Source organism: Centropristis striata, chromosome 10, assembly GCF_030273125.1.
Source record: "Centropristis striata isolate RG_2023a ecotype Rhode Island chromosome 10, C.striata_1.0, whole genome shotgun sequence".
NCBI lineage: Eukaryota > Metazoa > Chordata > Actinopteri > Perciformes > Serranidae > Centropristis > Centropristis striata.
The window spans coordinates 16,423,686-16,443,421 of record NC_081526.1 but is presented as its reverse complement, the minus strand read 5'-3'; the positions used below and the strand labels follow the sequence as shown (position 1 = coordinate 16,443,421).

General features: G+C 39.0%; 1 protein-coding gene across 2 annotated transcripts in view; it reads left to right on the top strand.

Moving 5' to 3' along the window:
- fgf14 (fibroblast growth factor 14) overlaps window positions 1-19,736 on the top strand; it is a 119,179-nt gene that overhangs the window by 4,126 nt on the left and 95,317 nt on the right. The window lies entirely within an intron of this gene.

The following is a 19,736-nucleotide window of genomic DNA, read 5'->3' as shown; positions in this document are numbered from 1 at the left end:
ATATATATGTATGGTTTCTTGAAATACCCCACATGGTTTTAAATCGAAGCCAGATGCTATTAAATGTAGTGTTTCTGTGGCATCAGCCAAAACAGTGATGATACCTACAAAAGACTAAATGGTTGACACTGTGTTGATGTATCATCATGTTGATCTATAACTAACCTGCTGCAATGACTTGTGGCTTTACTGGCACTGGAGTCTTTTGACTTGAAAGTACTTGATACCTAATCCCAAACTATGGTATGCTATAAAAGTGCAATGTCAACAATCAAGCTTTCTTCCAATAGGAGGAGTCTTTGGGACTGTGCCTATGTGGACATTGTGTTGGACTCTGTTGTGGTGTGTATTGGTCATTTGTTAGCTTCAGTGGATTCCATGTCTGAGCTTTCTGAACTTTTGCTAGTAGGGTAGCTAAAGAGAGGCAAAGCACCCTAAAGTCTACATAAACATCAAATCCTTTGCATTTTTCCAGCAAAACCCTTCCTGAATCTTTTACACAGAAATCAGTCCACAGGCTGTTACCAACAACAGAGAAAGTCAGGGGAGGTCTCAGTTTATAAGTTACATATGGTCCCTTTACACATTGGCAATACCAATACATGTAAATTGCTTTACATAATGCCTTTAATGGCTAATGGGTAATGCATGATATTGACATCGCTTGCACATAGTTTTAAGCATCTCCTGATGCAAATGAACAATCTGGGTCAAAGTTGTAGCACATAACTGAATTATTCACTTTCTTTACATATGGCAATTTGCCATCATGTAAAACTGCACGTCCACTTTTAATCTTTAGTCCCACGATGCCTTTATAGTTCTTTATAATATTCTTTCAGCCGTGTCACTGTCTTCTAGCTGTTTTTTTGCTTTATCTATAGTAGATTGCCCTAAGGTTTGGTGGTCTGGTACAACTGGCAATGCTGGCCAACCCTTAATGTTCACTCTCATGTCCAAGCATTGGTACATGTCTCTGACTGAATGTACTTCATTAAGTCAATTAGGTGATGAACTAGCTGAGTGGAAAGAATGGAGTCGAGTAAGTTTCAGCCTGCAGCCTGTGCAGCATTGATGGTTGTGCAAATCACCACATAGACTTCATCTTAAAACTTTGAGAACGTCATTGAATGAGTCATATAGTTACGATGAATGACAGGAATATAATGAGGGCATTTCGTAATAAACGTGAGAAGGAAATGTTATGTCACCAACTGCCATGTGTAATAAAGACAATTAATGGGTGCTCACTGACTTTTGTATAGTAGATTTGTAGATCTAGATTGTATAGTTCTATTCTGTAAATGTCCAAGACGTATATCCAGGTTGCTGAAGGAGTAGAATTGCAGTGGATGTGGGAAGTCAGTAGGTGGCTTCCTCAGAGTAGCACAGCAGCGGCTCATTGACAGCAGAGTGGCAGTACAGGTCACAGAACACCCAGGCATCCACGTGAGGATGGTTCATAGCATATCAAGTGAAACTCAACTTTAATGTGTGTGACAGAGCCAGGAGGCCGGCCCGAAGCTTCAGCACTGTAATGTTATTGTTCTTGTTTGCTCCATGGATATTCTCTGTATGCTCTGGCTTGACCTCACACTCATGAAGCAGTGACCAAAGATAATTAGAGTCTCTGGCATGGCCAACAATACTGACTATTGGAAGACATAACCTTGTACAGGTGCTTATAACTGAGGACTCTGAAAATTAAAATGTTTTGATTTGTGGCTCATGAAGCATTTAGATAAATCTATGGATTTAAATTTACTGTGGCTCATAAAAAAAATCATAAAAACTAAGCGTAAGTAGAGACATAAATAAAACAAAATCACTTGTCTGGGCAATGGCAACAATTTTTTATATGAACTGCAGTTGAAAGGTTTATGACTAGACTGGTAATACCTTTTTAAAGAACAATGACTGTGTCAGCATGTTTAATGACCCCTTCATGAGACGCTTGTTCATATGTCTATGTTGTTTGCGGTCATATCAAGTTTATGCATTCTTCAGTGTAAAATATTCTTTTTATCCTTTGCTGAGCAGAGACATCTATAGTGTGAGGTGAAATTACATATTCATTTTAATAACTCAGATTATGCTGCTGGTGTCTTTTTCTCTGTCTAATTCTCACCTCAGAGCAAGAGCAATATATCTGAAATTCAGCACAATCATGCCTAGTTTTAAAGGATTTTTCTACAGTTAAAAGATTCTTGATTAATTTGTGTAACATACCCACGCTAAGTTTAATTTGTGGCAACAAAGAAAAAGCAGTGTAATTAAAGGGGATGGTAAGATTCAAACAAGAACTCCTACAATTAGAATAACAGCAGGGTTGGCTAAAAATATCCTCCTCCAACCACCGTGGCATGTTGCTAGGTTTCATACAGAAACATTGCAGTAAGTTTGTAAATGACTAAACTGCAGCAGCTTTTCTGATAATACACATGGCATATCCCAGCTGAGATGAAAAGACACACTTTACAGTTCACAAGTTTAGAAAATGATCATACATTTATGAGGGCCATTCTGAAAACAGGACTTCTTCGAAACTACATGCCACTCGGATGAACCTTTTTGTTTCTAAAAATAGCCGAGATGCACCCATCCTGTAGAAACGTGGGGAAAAAAAGGTCAAACCAATATGAAGTAAAATTATTTTGAACCTTGACTGTTTTTCTTCATGTTTAAAACCTCAGAAATATGATTCCTCTTGTGCTTTTGTGATCATTTTGAAAAATAGATTGAGTTTCATGTAGCTGCAGTGGGAATGTCACAGGTCAACAAGAAACATTGCTTCGCTCTCATCTTTTTTTTGGGTGTGATAATGGCAGCGGCATCATCAGTTTCCACAGTGAATTAATTTGGGCTGTCTCTGTCCTGCTCTTGAGAAATATGACCTGCAGGGGTGATGAGATTCAGGTTCCTGGCTGCTATTCTACCTCCCTCTGAGAGACAATCAAGTTTACATACAAATCAGTTCAGACAAGAGGGCAAATGTATATAGTGCATGTAAAGAGAGAGGAGAAAAAAGAGGGCAGGATGAGAAAAATTGCTGTAGAAAGGATACTTCCCAGATGCTCCTGTTTGCAGAGGTAAGAGGAATGATGGGACATGCAGTCCTTTCTGGGTTCCTCAATGGGTGACTGGCCATTGAGTCTGCAGGTGGATGGTTTCACAGGCCGTGCATGGAGATGCTCTCTGTTTCCTCAAGTTGAGGCCTAATGTTCACTAGAAGAGGAGACAGTGTGAAACGGATCAGTTACCTAACAGGTTCTGGGATGGATAACATCTTTTGTTGGTCTGCTACACTGATGTTTGACATTTGTAATTAGAGGTTCATTAGTGAAGGTGTGCATGCCAAAATGAAAATGCAATGATGCCGTGGGTTGTGACATGTCTTTCCCCGCACATCCTTGTAGAAGAACCACATGAGCAAAACGATAACATTATGTTATTTTTCAGCACTTAAATGTCAATTGTATTATGGGATTTAAAGCCACTTTAAATATATATATTATTAACCAAGGATAAAAATGCTTTGTAAATGTGAAAGTGTTGTTTGTAGTTACAAACCCACAGGTATTTTTAACCTGATTCTACAGGTCCTCTCTACAGATTTCTGCAACTTTTGGATAATTATTTAGTTTTTTTACGGCTGACGATTAAACAGCTTTGTTTGGTTCATTCTCTCATTCATCATCATCTCCAGTTGCAACAGGCAGCTGTTTTCGAAAAAGTAATATAAACCGACTATACATTATCTGCTCAGCACCAAATGGCAAACTGATAGAGTTAGCAACTAGCTGATGGACAAAGGGAAGTATTAACAGCCAGACATTCCCCTCAGGAGTTGGGTTCAAACTAGAACTATATAAAGACAGACTGTTGGACCTACATTAGTAAATTTGCCAGACATATGGCTCTCAATGAATGTTGCTCCGACTGTAACGGCTGAATGAGTAAATGGTTAAATGTTTGCTATAACCATAGGACTGGTTGATATGGCCAAAATGTTCTATCCCGATATAGCCGATTTCATGTCACGATATAGCATGTTTTATTGTAGTTCAATTTAAAAAAAATCTATATGAATTAACCACTTGGTAAAAACCTTTTTTATATACTTCATATCAGCAAAACGGTGCCTCTATAGATCGCTCCAGCTTCACACCCATAAGCAAGAATCAGAACTTTAAGCGTCGTCCAAATTATGTAAAATTGCCATAATGTAGTTTAGCTAAACGACGATGTATATCATCATGTTGCTTGGCTCTAGTAACCTTGCTGAATATGAAGAAAGTTGAGTGTAATATGTCAGCGATGACTTTTGTTATTATTGAGCTTGATTTTGACCTGATCTGTTTGCTCTTCAAAGCCAGCTTGACTAACGTGATCCATTTTTAGTCCGTTCATGTGGTCAATACTTGCTTCCATATCGGATAATAACATGGTGAAATTACAGTCTTTCCAAATTCCAAATATAGCTAAAACACAGAGAATGGATTTGGGTTTCTCGCTAATGGTGCAAAGAGGCTACTTTTATTGTTACTTGCACTTAGAAGATTGAAGACATTAGAGATAATATTGTCATTTTGAATAAACTGCTTGCCCTGGTAACCATTATAAAAGGTTATGTCTTTCTGTCTTTCTTTGTTAGACCCCTAATACATCTTTCCTTTCTCAAAAGATGCGCAAAAACATTTAAAGGTGAAAATGTGACATTTCTGCTTTGCTTAGAATGTTGGTATACACCAACACTCTCAATTTTAAGCAAGTAGGTGCTAAGAAGCATACTGAATAACCAACATATTTGTTGCAGCCTTGTTCAAGGCAAAACAAATATCTTCAGAATGAACTGCAAGTAGATTGTGAGTGAGGAGTGAGGATTAGCTGATTTCTTTATGATTTGGATCATAGATACAGATGGCTACCTGTGGTGTGACCGGTTGCTGTGAGGGACATCATGTGGCTGAATGAGAATTACGGTGTGATTACTGCAAAGGATGCTGATTTAGCAAAATTAGGCCGCTTTGAGAAAGTGTTTAATTTGGATTTGTTCCATTAGATTGTCTACATGAGATCATACTTTAAGCAGTTACACTGTGAAACCTCTGGCAACATCCTCAAAAGCACTTTTTTTTTCCATCCAACAATTTCTGATGGCAGCTTTGTTTTTGTGGCTGTTTTGAGTTATGTTTGACACAGAGGGATGAAATTGGCCCTTTGTGGACGGGTACTGGCACAGTCTTGTCAGATCTGAAGGAATAACATCAGATAGTGTAATAAATTGTTTCTCAATTGCCAGTTTTATTAACTCTCCTGCCCTTAGCCATGAGTAATATGTTGACCACAGTCCTCAAATGTTCCACTGTGTTCTATTTTTAATCTCCAGACAACAGAAATTATAGTGAAATTACTTGAAGCACGATTTAAGGTCAGCGCAATCTGAGCGTGCGTTCAGGCCCTGTGGCACTGTTGAGACTATGAAATACACTCCAGGAATGAAATTATCATGGTGGCCATTATTTTGTCTTCTGTTGAGATGATCCTAAAGTAAATATGGCATTTGCACTTAATCTACCAAGAATGTTTGCTTGCACTTCATTTGCTACCACCATTTCGTGCTGTATGACATGCTTTGTGTTGTGGTGAAGTTGAGCTAGATTTGTGTTGGCATACTTGCTGCATCTCTGAACACTGATCTGTTAAAATGATATAGGAGGCTATGTTTTGTCACTGTAGTCAGTCTTAACACAGCCAAGCAGTCAATTTATATGTTCCCTCAGCCTGAAATGACCAGGGCTGGGTATCGTTAAAATAATGCTGATACCAGTTCAATTACCAGTACTCTTGAATCGATCCCGATACCAGTTTTTCATTTGGTACCCATCATGTGAATTGAAACATCCAGCTGTGTTAAAAAACCTCCACCAACAATTTTTCTGCAAATACAATACATGCTGAAATGCAAATTCCATCAAATGCACTACCACTTAACTTCACCACTATATGGGTCATTTGCAGTTTCCACGCAAAACCATAAAAAAAGTATTTTTTTGTACTGAGTTGTTTTGGTCAGTACCTTTTTTAAAGGTGTTATTCAGAACATTAGCAGCACATTACAGAGATGTAAGTACCCAGTGCATTAAAAAGTGATGTTTAGAGCTGTACGCATGTGAGAAGAGAATGAGAGCCATGTGGAGCAATCCTTGCTCAGACTCTGAACCATTGATGCACATTGAATGTTGTGTTCAGCATCTTTTAAAGGTATCGAGCAATGACTGATTTCAGGTAGCTAGTAGGGTTGTGAACGATAAACCGATGCAACCAGATATTCGGTTTAACAAGTGAGAGATACGGCTGCGTCGGTAGCAGCCTCCTCAATCGATACAAATCAGCCATGAATTCCTAGATGAATCGGTTGTAGAGTCATGGATCGCATATCGCGACACTTGGAATCATGTCATGAATAACAACCTGCATTCTGTATTAACACTGTGAACTGTGTCCTGCTCAGGGACACGGGAATTTCTTTATATTATATGCTTTTTTTATTAGCCCATTATTTGAGTCTGTATATAGACTATCCTGGTGATAAATTAATTATTTAATATCCCAGAAGTTTGACTGTATAGAAATGACAAACGATGGATAAGATCCTCATCTCCACCCTTCACCACCTGGGAGTATTGGGCTCTGCCCTGTCTCTGCTCAAATCCTATCTCAAGGACCACACCTTTCGTGTAACTTGGAGGGGTTCTGTTTCAGAACCCTGTCCACTCACCACCGGGGTCCTCCAAGGCTCTGTCCTTGGTCCGCTCCTTTTCTCGGTATACACCAACTCCCTTGGCTCCCTCATCCACTCGCATGGCTTCTCCTATCATAGCTATGCCGACGACACCCAGCTAATCCTCTCATTTCCCCAGTCTTAAATACAGGCAGCAGCACGTATCTCTGCATGTCTGGCCGACATCTCCCAGTGGATGTCCTCGCACCACCTTAAACTCCCTTCACTGGCTACCGGTGGCTGCGTGGATACGCTTCAAGACTCTAGCTCTCCGCTTCAAGACTCTGCCTACTCTGCTGCTAATGGCTCAGGTCCTACTTACATCCAGGACCTTGTCAAACTCGACACCCCTGCCCGTCCTCTCCGCTCTGCATCAGCCAAACAGCTGGCAACCCCCACCCTGCGTGGGTCAACTTGCCTCAAAACCACTTCCAGACTTTTCTCTGTCTTGGCTCCCAAATGGTGGAACAAGCTCCCCACCAACATCAGGACCTCACACAGCCTGTACATCTTCCGCCGCAGGCTGAAGACCTACCTCTTCCAACAATACCTCGGTTAAGTCATGGTCACCTAACATATATATATATATATATATATATATATATATATATATAAATGCTCTTCTTCTTTTCTCTTCTCTTCTTTTCTTCCTTAACATATAGCACTCCTGTAGCGATGACAGTTGGCTCTTAAAGTTATGAACTTACTTGATTCCTGTGGTCTAAGTCTAGTACCATCAGGTTGAATGCACTTATTGTAAGTCGCTTTGGACAAAAGTGTCAGCTAAATGACACGTAATGTAATTTAATAAGTGTTTCTTGCTGACAGACAGACTCTCTACTGTTTTTTTTTTTTTTAATTTAATAGTATCCATAATAAATCTGAATGGGGGAAGTATCAGATCATGAAAGGAAAAAAAGGTTATAGAACGTTTTTTCTTTACATTATTCCATTCATCGATTTGAATGGAATCGGTTTGTAATAAAAGTATATCGTTTTTTTAATCGAATCGTAACCCGTGTATCTAGATGCGAATCGAATCGTTTATCACAGAGAGATGTGCACCCCTAGAAGCTAGCTTGTTAAGCTAATTGTAGCTCATTTAAAAACTGTCTCTTACTAGTTTTAAAACAGCCGGGAAGTAGTACAAAGCAAATGCTACACTCGTACTAACTTAGAATTTAAGACCCAGGTGCGAGTTTTTTATTTTATTTTCATTGCCAATAACATTTATTTCAAGGACTTACTAATGTCTCTGACCTCAGTAGTTTATAATTGGCTTCACTGAGGGCCTGCATAATTTTGAAAGCTCTATTATTTTCCAGGAACACTGGGAAATTGAGGTATATCTCAAAATAGCCATCACATCAGGGCAGTGTATCCTGTGCTTTTCCCCACTTGGTTTTCTGCCCTGTGTCTTATGGAGGCTCCATAAATCATCTTGTAATTTGGCTCATCCTCTGCCCTTAATAGTAGGAGCTGTGTGACACCTCCCCAACTTGTGTGAGTGAAGGCGTTGTGTTGTGTGAGAAGCAGGGGGCTGTATAAAGCAACTCTAAGGCAGGTTCTCCCTATGTGACACATCCTCATGCTCACTTCTTGTAAGACCCCCAGAGGATTGGACACATGATAGCTGCTGTGGAGTTGCTGGGATTTTTCCAGGAGTCGCTGAGCTCCTGTGCAGGGCCGATGCACTGCGCTGTGATTCACAGTAAAGTGACAAAGTGATGAGAGACTGAGATGAAGAGCAAGGGAGAATAATGCAGTTAGACTATGAGGTTATTGATTTATGGGAGCAGAAGTTTGAACAGTTGTACACAGTTGTACAGAAAAGCTGACACAGATGCGCCTTTTTGAAGTTCATCATTATCAAAAATGTATGCTCAAGTCTCAGAATGGCTCTGTGTTAAATTGATTGAGTTAATGAGAACATTTTAATGGAGCTGTGAATGACTTTTGTCCTCAGAAAGAGCTCAGGGTATGAAATGCTGGGACAGTTCACTGTAATGTAGTTGTCAACTAGAAGTGGGTGATTTATTTTGTCTATGATAATATCGTTAACGTTGTTTTGACGATGTGCAATTTTACATGATCGAGTATTTATAATATTTCAAAAAGAAAACAAACAAAAGGCGCATAGACGGTAGATGAGATATGCATGAAAAGTCACTTTGTTAACAATATTAAGAAATAATAATGTGCCACTTATTTGCTCATGCTTGTATGCTGCACAGTTTACCTCAGGAAAGAGAACCTGAATGTTTCCCATTAACATGGAAGTTTAACTGGAAGTTTCTTGAATGCTTAAATTTAGAAAGAGAATAAACTTGAGCTGTTGTTCTGAAACTTTGTGTCCATCCATAGATGTCCTGGTAAGCAAGAAGAATTTTAACAGCTTTTCTTGGTAAAGAAATCACATTTTAAAGCATATCGTCAGATTACCTTTATCGGAAAAAAAATAAAAATAGAGAACTTTTTTTGCCCATATCACCCACCCCTATTGTTAACTACATGTAGCATGTTATTAATTCTCAAGCTCAGTATTGTGATCCGATCAGTTTCCTAAAAGCTATAGAGCGCTGAAGTGTTTCAGAATTGATAAAACCTCATTCAAAATCCCATAGACATTTGTAAGAACTTTTATAACAAAAAAATCCAACCCAAGAAGCCTAATGGTGTGATCATACCAAACAAGGATCACATTTTTTTTCATGTGGCATGATTACATATAATGTCAATATAATCATCATCAACTCAAGTTGTGTGAAGGTGTGTTGGGAAAGCCCCTCAGCGTTAAGATTCTCTTCTGCAAAGCAAAGCCTTGATCGATCTGACCTCCATTTAGAAAACAAGCATTTCAAAAGTTGTTTGCTTGTTGTCCTGTGGACAGATCTGACAAAGCATGAATTTAGATTTTTTTCACAAATTGGCATCTTGATGTTTTTATTGCGTCCCATATTTGTAAAATTTGTTTTGTTTTGTTTACCATTAACAAAAAGAAGGATAAAATATACCCTTCATATTTTGATATCCCATTTTACATTATTTGTGGCTGTTTATGCATTCACTATAAAAAGCCAAACTTCAGAAAGCGAACACAGCAGGTGGTAAGCTTTCCTCTGTGTTTGAGATCAGTGACTCATCTACAAGAGTGTGGTTCTTAGGAAATGTTGCCAGAGCTGGTCTTAAATTGGTACCAGTTCCTGACTCCTGCACAATAGTTTCTGTTATGAGTGTTCTAACATCATACTTAATTCTATTTATATATTTCTAGTGCTATAGTTCTATAGGGCTATAGACTTAATATGGGTACAACTTATTTTTGTAACTGAGTGATTTTTTTTGTACTATTCTACTGTATGCGCTCTCACTTTAGCCCTTCCCCTTTATTCAGCGGAAAATCATAATTATAGTGGAGATGTGTTTGTGTTTTTATAAAGTGGGTATTTATGTCCCGCTGAAAGAAACTACAGAGCACTATAATTTCTGCCATACAAGTCAGCGTAACTCTATCTGAGAGACTGTAAAGGTATGACTGCAGTGGTCACTACACAGAGGCAGAAAGCTAGGCTGTTGCCATGGCTCATTAATGGCTCATTCTTGAAAAATAAGTTTCTATACAGAGCTATAAAGTCTGTATAGACTGATTTTCATGTTCTTGTTTAAGTTTCTTTTAATGCAAGGAGAAGCTGTTCACTGCATTTATTGTGCTGTTTGCCATGCTTCCAGTCATTGTCTAGTTCCCACAAACAGCACCCTATTTTCTAATACCTTTACCTCACTCGGTATACACTTTCTCACACATTAGACTGGTTTGTTGCTTCTATTCTAATACACATGCTCCTCTCCTCTCCTCTCCTCTCCTCTCCTCTCCTCTCCTCTGCTCTCCTCTCCTCTCCTCTGGATCCAACCCAAAGCAATGTTGTTGTTTTAACTCTCAGAGATGTGTGTATTACTGTAACGCAGGCACAATGATTTATGCTTGCAACGAAACAAACAATTTAACACTATACAAGTGTATCTAAAGGTATATCACTTTTGTTTCCTATGACCAGTAGCTCACCAAAGCCATTGGCACAGCTCCAGTAGAGTCACACTGCAGAGATGACCACATCATTGTAAATAGCCTAAAGGGTAATGCAGATACAAACAAATCCTCCAGGTTTTACTCACCAATTTATTTTGAGTGATGCCAAAAGTATCTTGCTAATGTTTCTTTCTGGGGGGCTTCAACACAGTGTCACCCAAGATGACCATGGTGAAAAGGTACTGTAAAGAAATATACAAATTGTAGCATTGCATGCAGGTGGCTGTGTCCAGAAAATGGAGCAAAAGTCAATTCAGTCTACTGCAGTATTCATTTAACAGAATAGATGTTGAAGAGGATGTTGAATATGAATAATCTTAGAAACTATGCTTGAATTGATGTAAATAACATGAAAAAAGTGTTTAATCAATGAAAGCAGTATCTTTTCTACAAAATAATTTCTTGGCCAGCCATCTCATCACCAACCACATTAATACAGTTTCTTTTAAAATTCCCCTTTTCAGCTCATGTATTCATGCAGAGCCCTCTGACTCACATTTTAGTACTGTAGCTAACTCTGCCATCATATTTTCCCACAACCCCAGTTCCAAAAAAGTTTGGATGTTGTCCATCCATCCGTCCGTCTGTCCATCCATCCATCCATCCATCCATCCATTACCCTTAACTGTCCATTTGAACTCTGGTCATGGGGAGCTGGAGCCGATCACAGTTGACATTAGGCAAGATTTAATTTTATTTCCAATCTGATAAAATAAACTCTCAATTCTAAATTGGATTCATTCTATTTTTTATTTATGTTTTACATGGACTTTTTTTTTTTTATCCGGTTGTATATAACAATGATTCCAACAAGCTCCTAACCTCTTGGCCAGATGGTTTTGTTGCACAGAACCATCTGAGATGCCGTCGCTGGAAACTGTGGAAGAGGACAGGCACTTTCAAATAATACTTGGCAGCTGATTGGATGAACCATCTGTCTTCTACTGTCTATCACGAGCCAGTGGGGCGTAGAGCGAAAAACAACTTTTCCATTGAGAAAAGCGTTCAGTGTTACTGTTTGTTCTTCTTTCAGTGAAGAAATACCAATGCTTTCCTGTCTTTTTACCTCTTTGAAAGCCGCCGTTGTTGCTTCGAACAGCATCCAATTAAAAATAGGTTGCAAAATCATTACATTGTGTTTTTATTACGTTTTTCACAGCGTCCCAACTTTTTTGGGGTTGTAATTTTAACAAAATTGTGGCATGTGGATTATAAACTTTTTATGTGTACTTGCGGAGAGTGGATGTGATATTTGGCTCACAAGTTATCCGTCAGAGCTGCTGTAACCTGTTTAAATCAGAAGATAATACTCAAACAAGTGACAAAAAATGTATTTCAATCTGGTTCTGAATTATTCCTTTTGAGGTTGGAATCATAAACAGTCGAGTCGGCTCTGAGAACACGATGCACAGCAGGTACACAGAATGACGACAGTTGGCAAACTTCATGCATGATGAGGCTTGATAGAAATACAAAGAAAAAGAAGTGGGGAAAGAAATGCAGATGAGATTAAATAAATCCAATAGAAAACAAACGTTTTGTGAAGAAAACAAACCACTGAAGTGGATTATAGAAATGGATTAATGCCAAAAAATGGAAGAAATCAACATTCATGGCAGTCATTACTTTTAGTCTCTCTTACTGTAATTTCGATGCAGACAAAAAGATTTATTTGTATGCTAATAGAGCCTTTTAATGTTTTACCTGATGTAGAAAATTCCCGAGCAGAGGTGTGTGAGTCCATGTTATCAGTTATATTGTTTCCATCACCTCGGAGTGGAATATGATGCAGTCACATTAGCATGTTTCTGTACTATATGACAAGAAGGTTGGGTCATGTTCCCCGCAGCTCCGATGACAGGGATGTGGCGTCTTTAACCTTTATCAAACACACCAGACCAAACATGGTGTGTGAGCGTGTGTTATTGAGCCACAGTACGTGTTACTACAAATCATACAGCCAGAGGCACACACTGCTCAAGTGATGGCTCTCTGCTGCTGCTGCTGTTCTGTTTCAGAGCAGCGGCTGGTAGAGGGAAGCACAGAGCGAGGTCAGTCGGGCCTGCGTCTTTCCTGTGCTGGAAGTACATTTTAATGATTTGATTATGATTGATTGCTGATATAATTTCATGACTCACTGTTGGCCTGTAGCTCATTTATTACTGTTGTCCATCATCTGAGTGTCTTCCCTACTGACGGGATACGCTCTCTCTTTCTGTCTCTCTGCCTTATTATGGTCATACCAATGTAAAGACACAGTATCATTGAAGCATACAAGGTTCACATTGTTCAGTGAAAGGTTTGCAAGTATGATTTACCTGTTGACTGTGTAGGTGTGATAGTGAGAATTGTACAAGATTGATTAAAAATAAAAAGAGGAGTCAGATTCTGAAAGAGCTCAGTGCAGTTTCACATGTTGTTCTCTTGGTGTTCCCCCAGGCTGTGACCTGCTCTGACATGCTGTATTTTGCAGCTGCCATGGCAATGTTATCATTTCTTCACAAGTAAATGTTGGATTGACAAAGAGTTTCGTTCATGGTAATTACATTTTATTTTGTTTATACGTCTTTTTCCAGGCTGCAGTGCATGTTGCTCTATCTCTTTTTCTTGGTTGTTTACAGAAGTGACTGTTTTCTGGTTGTCAGGTGTGTCTCAGTGGCCAGGTTGTGGTCACTCACTTTTAGTATCCCTTTTGGCTAAGTTAAATACAAGTTTTTGTGGTAGCTGTCCAGTGGTTGCTGTACTCTAATTTGTCTTTTATTTTGCTATAATTTGGTCGAGATGTCTCAGCAGAAGTCTCTGCATTTAAATTTGAAAACAATGAGACCTATTTTTATCAATTTTGTTGATTAGTAATAAAGTCAAACAGGCAACCTCATCCAGCGAGGTGCTACGTTTGCCAAACAAATGCATAAAAATGCACATTCCTGATACCTTGTAACTCATATTTTTTTACTGTTTACCTTTCAATCATTGTAATGAAAAATGAAAATATGTTGTGCGCTTTACCAGAGCAGTAAATCCAATAAATCTTACCTCCTAGTATCATGGTCTACATTAGGCATGTCCAAACTATTCCACAAAGAGCCGTGTGGCTGCAGGTTTTCGTTCCAACCAAGCAGCAGCACACCAGACTTGACTCAGTTAATCAACTGATCTCAGTCTTCAGACAGTTGATTGGTCAAACTGTGTGCTTTTGCTTGGTTGAAACGAAAACCTGCAGCCACACGGCCCTTTGTGGAATAGTTTGGACATGCCTGGTCTACATGATATAAAGTGGGCCGATAAGTTATTGGCCAATACAATGAAGCTAAATTGCTTTCATTGGTGGAACAAGCCAGACTGGTTTCCCCTCAAAACCATCAATATAAGACGTGTGTACAGGTAAGAAAATATGACTTTATGCTTTTGACTGTCCTCTGCCACAATCTTGCTGACGAACAAGTGACAGACTTTTGTGTCCCTTGTGAAAACAAAAGTAAACGACTTTTTTGTGACTTACTTTTTTTACGTAACTCACGTCACCCTGGTAACTACTTTACTGCCAGTATTTACATACATTTATTTACTTTTTATACTTCTCTTGTCTTTTATAACACCTAACCAGGAAGTTTTTTTTACACAAGAACTTTTGAAGAGTCAGAACTTTTCTTTGTTTTTGTTGTGTTAGCAATATTGATGTAAGTTAGATTTACGTCAGAGTTCTGGAATTTTAAATCATCCACTTCAGCCTTTCTTAGTTACCCTCGGGTGCACATAAAGTACAGGCTATGAACTTAACTTAACAAAAATATGAAAAATGATTGGTTATTTTATTGGTATAGGCCACGCATGTATTTATCAGTTATTGGTATTAATGCATCCGTATTATAAACCTCAATGCAGTGTTTTGGTGTCTGAGGAACCCTCAAACTCATGGTTCTATAACTGAAACTTGACTTCTTCTTCTTCTCACCCCCCCACCCCCCCCACCCCCTTTTTAAAAATGATTTTAACGCAGGACTGTTTTCGTTCTGAATGCTCACTAAGATAAGCTGTGCCTAATGAGCAGTTGGTTGAGGGGACTTGTCAACATTTTGTCAACACAAAGTGATATATCAGTTGGGCCTCACTTGCTTTAAAGTGTTTAAAGAATTTTATTGCTTTGAAATCTTGAGTAAGAGTGAAATTTGGCCTAATTCACTGCAGCAGCAGTTGTTTGTTGTGTTGCTCTGGACTCTGCGTGTCATGTTTGAACTGTATTTCTTGCATATGTTTACGTACAAAGCCTTCTCTGGTTGTGATTGATATGACTCGTGCCATTTGTTGAATATCCTAGAAAATGCACATGTTTACCACAAAAACATGTTCCACAGACACACACACACACACACACACACACGCATTGTCCGCCTCACTCTGCCTATCACTCTATCATTCCCCTCGCTCCGTACAGGGGTCTGTTCTGTGCAGTGCTGGAGGTTGTGTGGTGGCTACGGTATGCTGTGTAGATTTTTGCTGCAGTGCAGCAGGCAGTATTGTGCTGCTGCTGCCTCTGTCTTTCCCCTTCTCTCTCTCCCTCTCTCTCTCTGTCTCTCTTTCTCTCTCACTCTCTGTATGCATTCGTTTTGTGTACATTGTTTAGGGGCAGTGATACACTTCCAAACAGTTTTGCTTTAAAAAAAAAAAAAGGGCATTAGCCCCAGAGCTTCCGTCTCATTCATCACACCCGGCAACACTTTGTTGCCTTCCTATTCCCGGCCACTTGCATGGCTTTGTCAACATTTTTATGATGACCTTTTGGAAGTTCTTAGTTTTGTTTCCACCTCTTGCACATCCCTGTCTTGAAGTTCAATTCCAACTGCTTGTCCCCCCCTGTGGCTATTGTCCTTTGTTCAGACAGAGAGAGAGAGAGAGTGGGAGAGATGATGGTGTAGGCAATGACTAAGTAACCTGTTTGTGGTGGTGAGTGCTCGGCTTCCTGTGCAGAAAGGCCAGTTGTTTTCAGTTATACACACTAGGCTAGAGACGGTGAAGCACTCAGGTACAGTGTCAGAGAGCAGGCAGATACAGCACCGGGGGACATAGTGGAAACTAAAACACTTCTGTACAAACATGTTGCTTAAAACTCACAAGCTGCAAAATATTTGTCTTTTTATTTCGGGGATTTGATGCATGCTCTCAATTTCTCCCTCATGTCATACAGGGAGCGTACACATTTCACCAAACACCATTTAGCCATGACATGACAGCACTTGACATTTCTGGTAGGTTACCTCCAGCCGGCTGAGGAAGTGTCAATGCTATCTGTGGTGATATGGTTATCTGCGTGCTGGAAGGTTCTGGTGGGGAGATGGTGGCGGGGTCTTCACAAGTAGGTGACAGGTGACGTATGTGTGTTAGAAGGTGGCCATGCTCGTGCGATCGGGTTAAAAGGTTGTGTCAAACTCTGTGGGACATCATGAGGGGTGGGGAAACCAAAGCAGCAGTGCAAAGGATATGTTTACTATTACATTTTTAAAGTTTATTGCGATAAATCAAGCTTGATCCGGTATAGGCGTTTGCAGCCAGATATGGAAGCAACAGCTTTTGCTAAGATTGTGGAGCGACGTTTACGCAAGGCACTGCACGCTGAACAAGTGTACGGTGAGTCCCAGCTGAGTGCTTCCCAAGCTACTGGATACATGTCTGGACATAATTAAGCCTGTTACTATAAGTATTTCTGCTATATTAGATGATATATTGCCTGAGAAATTATTGCGACAAACAATATTATTGTCATTTTAAGATGAATTTATGCCACTAATATGATAATATAATAACGTTTTGATGCAAGTACACCCTTTCAGCAAGCAAATAACTTTTAATTCTTAAGAATGTTCACAAATGAATGTGATAAAAATATCAATAAATCAAGCAACAGACAAAAAATTACAATAAAACATGTCTCAGTAATATCATTATAATAGTCTTTAAAACCTGCTGTTTGTTGGCTAAAGTGTTTGTGACATTATTAAGTAAACAAACCACCCAAAATAGTAGTAGTTATGCCCATATATCATACTATAAGTCGATATTGTAATTATTATGACAGGCCTGGACATAATACACAATTACTACGCTGGTTGCACTTTTAAAATAGTCCATCTATATACATATACATACATATATATTCATACATTCATTTGAAGGCAGTAGACGGGTTAAACACGGGGTAGATAGTTTTTTTCTGATATTAATTCATGGATTCACAGTATGATTGACATGGACAGTCTGCGATATATAAAAAGAGCACAGATGATGTGAAGTCCATATGAGCAGGGAAAAAGTCTTATCAATGCAGTCTGCTTCCACACCAATAAAACTAATCACTGCATTGCAGATGATCAAACCTGAAGGTCACACTTTGTAGTGTGTGTGTGTGTGTGTGTGCGTGTGTGTGTGTGTGCGTGTGTGCGAGAGAGAGAGAGAGAGAGAAAGAGTATGTTTGCATGTCTATGTGTGTGTGGTCCACTCTTCCAATTATTTTTTATGCAGCAGCATGCCAAAGAGGAGGAGGTTATTTCATTATGTATGCAATGCTTCTGGAGTTTATTCCGTATTATTTGTCCTGCATAAAATATGAACCTATTTCGAGGCCAAGTAAGGAAGCCAAGAAGATTGACGCATGGCAGTGGATCCACAGTGACACCCAAACTCTTCTCTTCTCTTCTCTTCTCTTCTCTTCTCTTCTCTTCTCTTCTCTTCTCTTCTCTTCTCTTCTCTTCTCTTCTCTTCTCTTCTCTTCTCTTCTCTTCTCTTCTCTTCTCTTCTCTTCTCTTCTCTTCTCTTCATTTGCAGTCAGGCCTCCACACCTTTCCCAACATGTGATGTAAGAATTGCTCTTTGATAATAGCTAATAAAGTAGTCACTTTGACAGACCTACTCTTAGAGTAACAGAGTCACGATTCACCAGTTCCAAGGCCGGACATCAAGGCTGCCTTTTTTTAATGTTGTGTTTCTTTATTTGAGCAGGGACCATGCATAACTATTCACTAATTCATTAATATCTTCTTTTACCTTTATACAACCAGGAAAGATATGCAATGTAATAAAATACTGAGAAAAATCCAACATTACTTTACATTATTAGGCATTAAGAGATCATACCCCCAACACACCAGACTAGACATTAAAGGAGGACAAAATATTTTATTGTCTCAATACACTCAACCCCTCTGTGTTCTCTTTATGTTTCTTTGTTTAATAGTTATATAACGGCTCAACACGCCAATCTATTACCAAACAAAAGTGTCGAGTATTTAAAAGAGAGAGACGGAGAATCACCAGATGTGAGGTGAGGACTGAATAATGCCGCTGCTCTGCTGCTTGTAGACTAGTGGGAAGTGGGAAGTTTGTCATCCCAACATTTTTCCATCAATATACAGTGGCATTGTTACTCTTTTTCCGAACACTTGTTTGTTAAAAAAAAAGACAATATTTACTCTGCCTTCTGTCTTGCAGTCATGCACGTGTTAGAGGAGCTAATAGAGGTAAAGAAATGGAATGTGTGTTAGATACAAAGGATGGTTGAGCAACTGTACTATAGATCCCGGTTTGTGTGTCTTAACACCTTTTTACTTATGTGCATTTAAGAGAGGATTATGCAAATAATAGGTGGAGATGTGTTTATGTATTCTGCTGGATTTACAAAGGTCATGCAATTAGTTATGGTCAATTTTGCATGGAACTTACTTCACCTTTCGAGATCAGTTGTGAAAATAGTTCAGACTGGAGATAGTGGTGGGAAATAAAACGTGAAGAATCGTTAATTCGACAGAAACCTCAATGATTGTAAACAAGAAATTACTTAAGAATAGGGCTGGCCGATATGACATTATGTATATTTTTCTATATTGTTAGTATCACTCTTGAAACACCAGCGGCTGTGCTGTGTTACAGCAGAGAGGCTGATTTGGTCACATGTAGTATACAAAAGTAGACTTTACTATGTGGTCATATTGACAATATGGTTCTTGAGGTATGGAGTGCAGTGTTTCCGCTATATTCATGTAGTAGCGACGGCCCGCCGCTGCTATATTCTGCCCGCCGCTACTTCAGAATAGGGGATTGTTTTATTTTTTTAAATTATGTAGCAGTGACGACAGCAGAAGAATAGAATAGAACACTGTTGTCAAACACTTGAGATGTCATGACAACGTATTAGACCTGCTTTCAAAATAAAAGCAAACACATGTAGCTTTCAAAATAAGAGCACATGGATGTCTTAGCAGAGTCCACCACATAATTTACAAGAAGACTGTCAAAATATGATGGCTTGAATAAAACAGAAGAACCCTTATTCTCCTTTACAATAATTAATTAAAATATGCAATGATTAAGATGGTATAGTGGCTTTAGAATGTGCGAGAGGCACCAAATTTAGGCTTTTAGGGCCAAAAAATTGGGACTCCCCTACTTTGTTCAGGTCCACCATCATAGTCTCAGAAAATCCTGTGGGAAATATTTTTGTATGCTTTTTAAATTGGCTTTTTAAAGTATGCACATCATCCAGGGGACAAATAACGCTTTACCCCTGCTGCTGAAAAAAATCCCAGGGGAAACACTGAAGTGACCTATATCACAATAGAACGTTAGGCCGTATCAGCCCAGCCCTATGCTCTGCTAGTCAACTAAGCAGAAGCTAATACAAAAACAATACATGCTTATTAGAAAGATCAATAAATATTAATGAATACAACATATGATTATTCTTTAAGAACAAATAAACAAGACAGTGTGTTACGGTTATGGGTCTCCAAATGAAACCAAAATGAGTCTGAGGCTGCATATTTTACACGGCATTCTCCTGCCCTTCCGATATCTTTTTTGTATAGGCACCGTCGC